The sequence below is a fragment of the Vulpes vulpes genome, chromosome 12 (assembly GCF_048418805.1).
Source record: "Vulpes vulpes isolate BD-2025 chromosome 12, VulVul3, whole genome shotgun sequence".
Lineage (NCBI taxonomy): Eukaryota > Metazoa > Chordata > Mammalia > Carnivora > Canidae > Vulpes > Vulpes vulpes.
In genome coordinates, this window is record NC_132791.1 from 14,171,450 (window position 1) to 14,178,395 (window position 6,946).

The following is a 6,946-nucleotide window of genomic DNA, read 5'->3' on the forward strand; positions in this document are numbered from 1 at the left end:
CTGCGTCCCTGTTTGGAACTACAAGTGTGGATACCACTTTCTTTGGATGCAGGTGGACAAGGATGAGAATCACCTGATAAGGGAGTTAAAATAGAGATCTGGACTCTAACTCCAGATATTCTGATTCAGCACCCTGAGGTAAGACCCAAAGATTTGTATTTTTAATGAGGACCCTGGGTCTCTCACGTTGTAAGAGATTATGGGAGCACTCACTGAAAAGCAATGGAGTAGATCAGTCTTAGTATTCAGAAATTGTTACAGAGGATTTGGAAAAGTCCACAGACAGTAGAGGAGGTGCAAGAGAGATACCAAAGTTGTCAGCACTGCTTCTCTTCAGCCCAGAAAACCCAGGATAAGTGCCGCCGCAGGGATAGCATAGCTGGCAAAGGGCAACAGTCATACCCTTCAAGGCCCTCAGCCTCCCGGCACCCCCCACCCTTGTTTTGTGTCAAGCATTCTTTCATAGGACCTTTGCTTTATCCTGTCTTTTCCCTTCATTTCTGATTCCCCTCACCTTTCAAGTCACACATTTAGTTAATAGCAGAGTTCATACAGGAAGCTAGGTCCCTTGCCCCTTTGTCAAGGTCTTCCTGCTGCACCATCCTTCTAATCCAGATTTTCCAGGTTCCCGAGCAATATATCTTTCAAGAAGCCTTTCCCAGTTCTCCAGTCTTTTCTGTGTTTCTACAGTCACTTCCCCCACCCCCATATGCTTATATGCTTGCTTCTTTCATCATGTTTATAATACACTTAATTCCCTTACCGTCATTCCCTACTACACTGAGGTGTCCTGTGCCTAGCACAGTTGCTGGAACAGAACATACATGCAATAATAATTTATGAATTAACAAACAAATATACAATCTCTTCTTAAGGCATTTATGTTTAAAAGGATATAACATAGTACACCTATGTAGTGTGGATTTCCCCCCTTTGGTTAAGCTCTGTTTTTTTTTTTTTTTTTTCAGATTACAATATTTTGAAGTTTCATCTCTGGTTTAGGGAGCATTCATAGTAATTCATCTTTTCTGAAACAGCAGGAGTATATCATTTCACACTATTACACATACAGCTTGAGGTAGGATTTCTTTTTAAATTTATTTCAATCAGTTGGCCTGATTTCCATCAGAGACTTCATTTTAAGTTGTTATTTTATCCTCTGATCAGAATAACTACTCTGTAACGGAAAAGAATAAAAATGTTCAAAGAAGATAGTTATGTCTATTGACATTGTGTTAAAATGCAAATGCAATGCAAACTGGAAGAAGTCAAACTGCCAAATAATCTGGATCATTTCTGAGTTCGGGAGAAAAATTCAAATTACTCATTTTCTCTATAGCAAGCCTCTGTCTGCATATTCTTTGAAAGAAAAACAGCAGTGAACTGGAGGATATTCATTCTTCACGCTTCGTTACACTGTGAGAACACCCACTGACATTTTCTAACATATTTTCAAAAACAAACTTTCATTTAAAAAGGTATGTACCATGTATAATTATTTCAGAACCAATTGGTGTTTCAAGGCAACCCCAACCCCAGCTTCTTAGCCCCAAGCTGCCTCCATAGATCTTTCATACCTGTCAATTAACCTCAACTATTTACCCTGTTTTGTTCACCTATTGGTAGGTTTTGCCCTTGGGATTCCTTTCCCTTTAAACTAAATGAGAAGTTGTATAGAATCCCTCTAGCTCTTTGCTTTCTGGTATAAGTCATATATAAGGTTTCATAATTTAAGAATTTCCTGGATAACCCTCATCTCAGTATGTTCCTTGACCCCCAATTGCCTCTGATTTTATCTCCCACATTCTTCCTTTGCCTTACTTTACTCCAGGTTCTTTGATTTCCTTGCTGCTCCTTGGCCACTAAGCACACTCCTAACTCTGGACCACTAGCCTTACCTTCATCTCTGCCTACGCGGTCCTCTTTTCCCCTGAAAGTCAGCACAGCCCATTTGCTCACTTCCTTGAGGTCTTTATTCAAATGTCAGCTAATCAAAGAGGTTACATCCTCTATTTCTTCACTCTACTTTTTTTTTTCTTGGCATTCATCACCCAACATTATTATATTTGATTGCTTTATGTCTAATACTGTGAATCTGAATACATAGGAACGTGAAAGCAATGACTTTTTCTGTTTTCTTCACCGCTCCTATATTAGCACCTAAAATAGTGCCTGGCACATACTAGGTGCTCAAAAATATATGTTAAATAAAGGAATGATTACTATGGGGGAAATAGGCAGTTTCTGTAAAGGGTAAATGACAAAAGTTCTGAGGTTTTAAATAGCATTTAAAATATAGTTCCTGACCTTTATTCCCTAACTCCTCTGGAGACAGCTATTAGAACCAGTGGCATTTATAGATTCAGCTTTCACTTCTGAGAAGAATCCCACCATTACTATCTCCTCTTCACACCCTTGACTTTAAAACTCCATTCTCTGCAGAAATGCAGATTTGTGACAAAAAACTATGTATAAAAATGGCATCATGTTACATAAGACTAATAAAAGAGTACACTTCTCTGTTAAAAAAAAATAGCCTTCCTAGTATAGCTTTGAATGATGAAATAATTTCCTTGGTAAATCTGTAATGATTAGACATTTGTGTCCAAGTTTTTTAGTTTTCTAAACTATACTGAGGGGATGCCTGGGTGGCTCAGCGGTTGAGTGTCTGCCTTTGGCTCAGGGTGTGATTTCCAGTTCGGGGATCGAGTCCCACATCAAGCTCCCTGTGAGGAGCCTGCTTCTCCCTCTGCCTGTGTCTCTGGCTCTCTCTCGGTCTCTCATGAATAAATAAATAAGATCTTAAAAAAAAACAACTATAGTGAGTTGTCCGTTCATGTGGAGAAATCCATAAATTCATCCATAGATACTAATGTTGGATAACTTCCTAGGTGTGGAATTATGTCAAAAAGCATGACTTTATTTTTAAATTCCCTTCCAGAAAGGTGGTAGCAATTTACCGTCAGTGCAATAAAATGACTATTTATGGTGTCTATATTAGAGTTCTCCAGAGTAATAGAAACAATAGGATGTAAAAGATTTATTATAAGGGATTGGCTTACACAATTATGGAGACTGAGAAGTCTCAGTCTGCCATCTTCCAGCCAGAGACCCTGCAGAACCGGTGATATAATTTGATCTGAATCTAAGGCTTGAGAATCAATGATGTAAATTCTAGTCTGAGGGCAGGAGAAGGGATGAAATATCTTAGCACCAACAATGAGGCAGAAAAAGGGGCAAATTCTTCTTCTGCCTTTTATTCTATGTAGGCCCTCACCCGATTAGATGATGCCCATTGGGGAGGGCAATCTACTGCATCCAAAATTCAAATGCTAATCTCTCTCTTTTTTTTATAAACATTTATTTATTCATGAGAGATACATAGAGAGAGAGAGAGAGAGAGAGGCAGAGATACAGGCAGAGGGAGAAGCAGGTTCCTTACAGGAACCCAATGCGGGACTGGATCCCGGATCTTGGGATCATGACCTGAGCCAAAGGCAGACGCCCAACCACTGGTCCACCCAGGCATCCCTCAAACACTAATCTCATCCAGAAACACCCTCACAGTCATACCCAGAAATAATGTTTAATCAAATATCTGGGATCCCCTGATCCAGCCAAGTTGACACTTAAATTTAACTATCATGGGGCGCCTGGTTGCCTCAGTCAGAGGACCACACAGCTTTCATCTTGGGGTTGTGATTTCAGGTCCCATGTTGGGTGTAGAGATTACTTAATTTTTTTTTTAATTTACACTTACCTATCACAAATCCATGCTTTGTCAATTTGGCATTCATATCCCTCTCATTAGACTATGCTTAATTTCCAAATAAAAACAGTAATGCGATTATAATTTCACCTAACATGATATAACTATCCTGCCTACAGCTGAGAACCCACTAACTCTTTCCCTAAAATTGAACACAAAGTCCTTGGGTGATGCTTACTCTCCTTGATACTATATAACTTAAATACTATGATGTAAAATTAGCAATACTTAAATACTGTGATATAAAGTCAACACATCTATCTTATGTTACATGATACAAGAACGATAAGAAAACAAAGATATCTGATACACAAAAATTGTGTTTTTTCTAACAGAATAAGGAGGAATATTCATGATTTGTCTAGTTCTCTTTTCTGTAACTGGTCACTTGGCTGTAGCTAATGTATAGCTAGCTACCTTCTTTCACTACCATTCTGTATTCCCTTGTATGGCTGGTTCAGCTGGCCATGGTTTTCTTCCTGGTGTGGTGTGACTGAATGTTTGTATCCCTCACCCAAATTTATGTGTTGGAACCTAATCCCTAGTGTGATGGTAGTTGGAGGTGAGCCTTTGGGAGGTGATTAGGTCATGAAAATAAAACCCTCATGAATGAGATAGTCCCATATAACGGAGACCCCAGAGAGATCCCTTGTCCCTTCTTACCTGTAAAGACACAGTAAGAAGATGCCCATGTAAAAATCAAGTCCTCCGGTCAGTGGGTCCTTACCAGTCACTGAATCGGCCAGCAATCTGATCCTGGATTTCCTAGCTTCTAGAGTTCTGGCAAATAAATGTTTGTGGTTGAAGCCACCCAGTCTATGGTATTTTGTTGTAGTAGCCTGAGCAGACTAAGATGATGATGTCCATGAAAACTCTAGCTGTACTTATTCCTTAAAATTCTTGTTCCATTTGATAGGTGAAAACTTGTTTATTTGCATTTGTTTTGTTCCTACTGTCGTTGAAGTTATTATATCTCCTGAGCATTTGTGTATCTTCTTTGTGTTTTTTTCTTTTTTCTTGTTGAATTGTAGGAAATGTTTTACACATTTTGACTATTAAATCTTTGCTCTATCTATCCAAAGATTTTCTCCCTTTTTTGACCATTTATGTACCTCTTTTGTGATATTCTCATTCCTCTGTTTCGTTTTTTTTTGTTTGTTTGTTTTTTTATTTCTCTTATGGGATTTCAGGAAACTTTTATATATATTATGACTATTATAAAAAATTTCCTCTTTTTCTTTTTCATTAAATTGATTCTGGCTGTTTTTTTTCTCCAATCAAATCTGTCACCTCTTTTTATTGCTTCTGAATTTTGTGATATATTTGCTAATAAAGTTCTTCCCAAAACATTTTTTGTGGGTTTTTAAAGAAATATCAAGATCTTTCAGCAGTCTAGACATTATTTTGGTGCAGTGATTAGTCTGACATTTGTTAGTCATTTAATCTTTCTCTACAGATCTCAAGTGACACCTTTTTAATATTCTAAATTACTTATATTTACATAGGTCTTTTTCTTGATGTTCTATTCTTTCCGTTGTCTCTTTCTCCCTAAGCTCATGTCATACTACACTAATTACTACTACTTTATACAAAACCTTGTTCTAATTGTGCAGGGCCATACCCCTCTGTTTCATCTTTTCAACATTTTCTTCATTAGTTTCAAACAATTGTTCTCTCAGGTGAACTATAGGATCATTCTGATAATATGCCAAAAGGCCCACTGGAATTGCCTTGAACCAAATCATCCTACTTTCAAAAAAAACTTAACATGTCAATAACATTTCATTTTCTGATATATAAAATAAAAGCAATAGTAATAAAAACATGAGGCCCTATCCCACTCATTGCATTGCCAGATGGATGCACTGGGTGCTCAGAGAGCTCCCTGGTATGCATGCGCTTCTGGCACCAGGGTGGTATGACCCTATCTCCAGGTCTCCCCAAGCAACATTTTGCTGCAATTATTTATATTTGGTTGTTGGTATTTTTTTAAAAAGCCAGAATACTCTTCCAATAAAATGATAACTTTGAATGATCTGAAAAAAAAATTTATTAAAATAAAATTTGGGGGCTCCTGAGTGACTCAGTCGGTTAAGTGTCTGACTCTTGATTTCAGCTCAGGTCATGATCTCAGGATTGTGAGATTGAGACCTACACAGGCTTCAGACTCAGTGGGGCATCTGCTGGAGATTCTTCCTCTCCCTCTGCCCCTCCCCCATGCATATGTGCACATTCCCACATGCTCTGTCAAAATAAATCTTTTAAAAGTGAAATAAAATGAAATAAATTTTTCTACAGAAGTCAAGGAGGTCACATTGAAATGAGATAGAATTATGGTCATCTTGGACCCCATAAGTAAGATGTTTACATGCACACAAAATCCCTATCAGTGTCGTGTCTTTGAACCCTGCTATAACCCTGCTTAATCCTTTGTATGGTGAATCAAGAAAGTAGCAATACTTTCTTGGCCTTTTGGGCATGCAAATGAGTCATGTGCAGCTTGTGGACAGGGTGAGCACCAAGAAGCTGCCCATGGACATTCCCACACAGAAGGACATTCTGAGAAAGGGAATCATAAGAATATTTGCTACGTCATCAAGGCATTGGATCCAACAACCATGAAAAGGATCACAAGCAGCAAGCATTTATTTCATTTGCTTCAGTCAGGATGCTTCCCTCATCTGTGTATCCAGTGACTATGGCACGGTCCACATTTTTGCTGCCAATGATCCAAAGAAGGAAGAAACAGTTTGGTGTCAGCAGTTTTCTTCCAAATACTTCAGTTCTAAATAGAGTTTTCCCAAATTTCAGGTTCCCTCAGGCTCTCCATGCATTTGTGCTTTTGAAACAGAGTCAAATGTTATCATTTCAATTTATGCAGAAGGCAGCTACTATATGCATTCCTATTCAACTTCAAGGAGGAGTGCATCCGGATGCTTGTGTGCAATTTCTAGAAATGAGCAATGACAAGCTGTGATTCTTCACAAGTGTGTGCCATCAACACCTACAGTGACAACCCCCACTGAAGTGCCAGACCCACCCAATAAGGCCAAGAGCTTTGTGGTATCATTGACAGGAGTAGCCAATCTTCCCATGGGGCAGGAAAATGAGATTCATTTTATTCAGGGTTAAAACTATATTTCTCTGTTATATTTAAGGAACAAAGTAATGCATAGA

At 38.4% G+C, this 6,946-nt stretch overlaps 1 pseudogene; it reads left to right on the plus strand.

Moving 5' to 3' along the window:
• The first annotated feature begins 6,054 nt into the window (after positions 1-6,054).
• Positions 6,055-6,746, plus strand: LOC112911676 (WD repeat domain phosphoinositide-interacting protein 3 pseudogene; annotated as a pseudogene).
• The last annotated feature ends 200 nt before the right edge of the window (positions 6,747-6,946 follow it).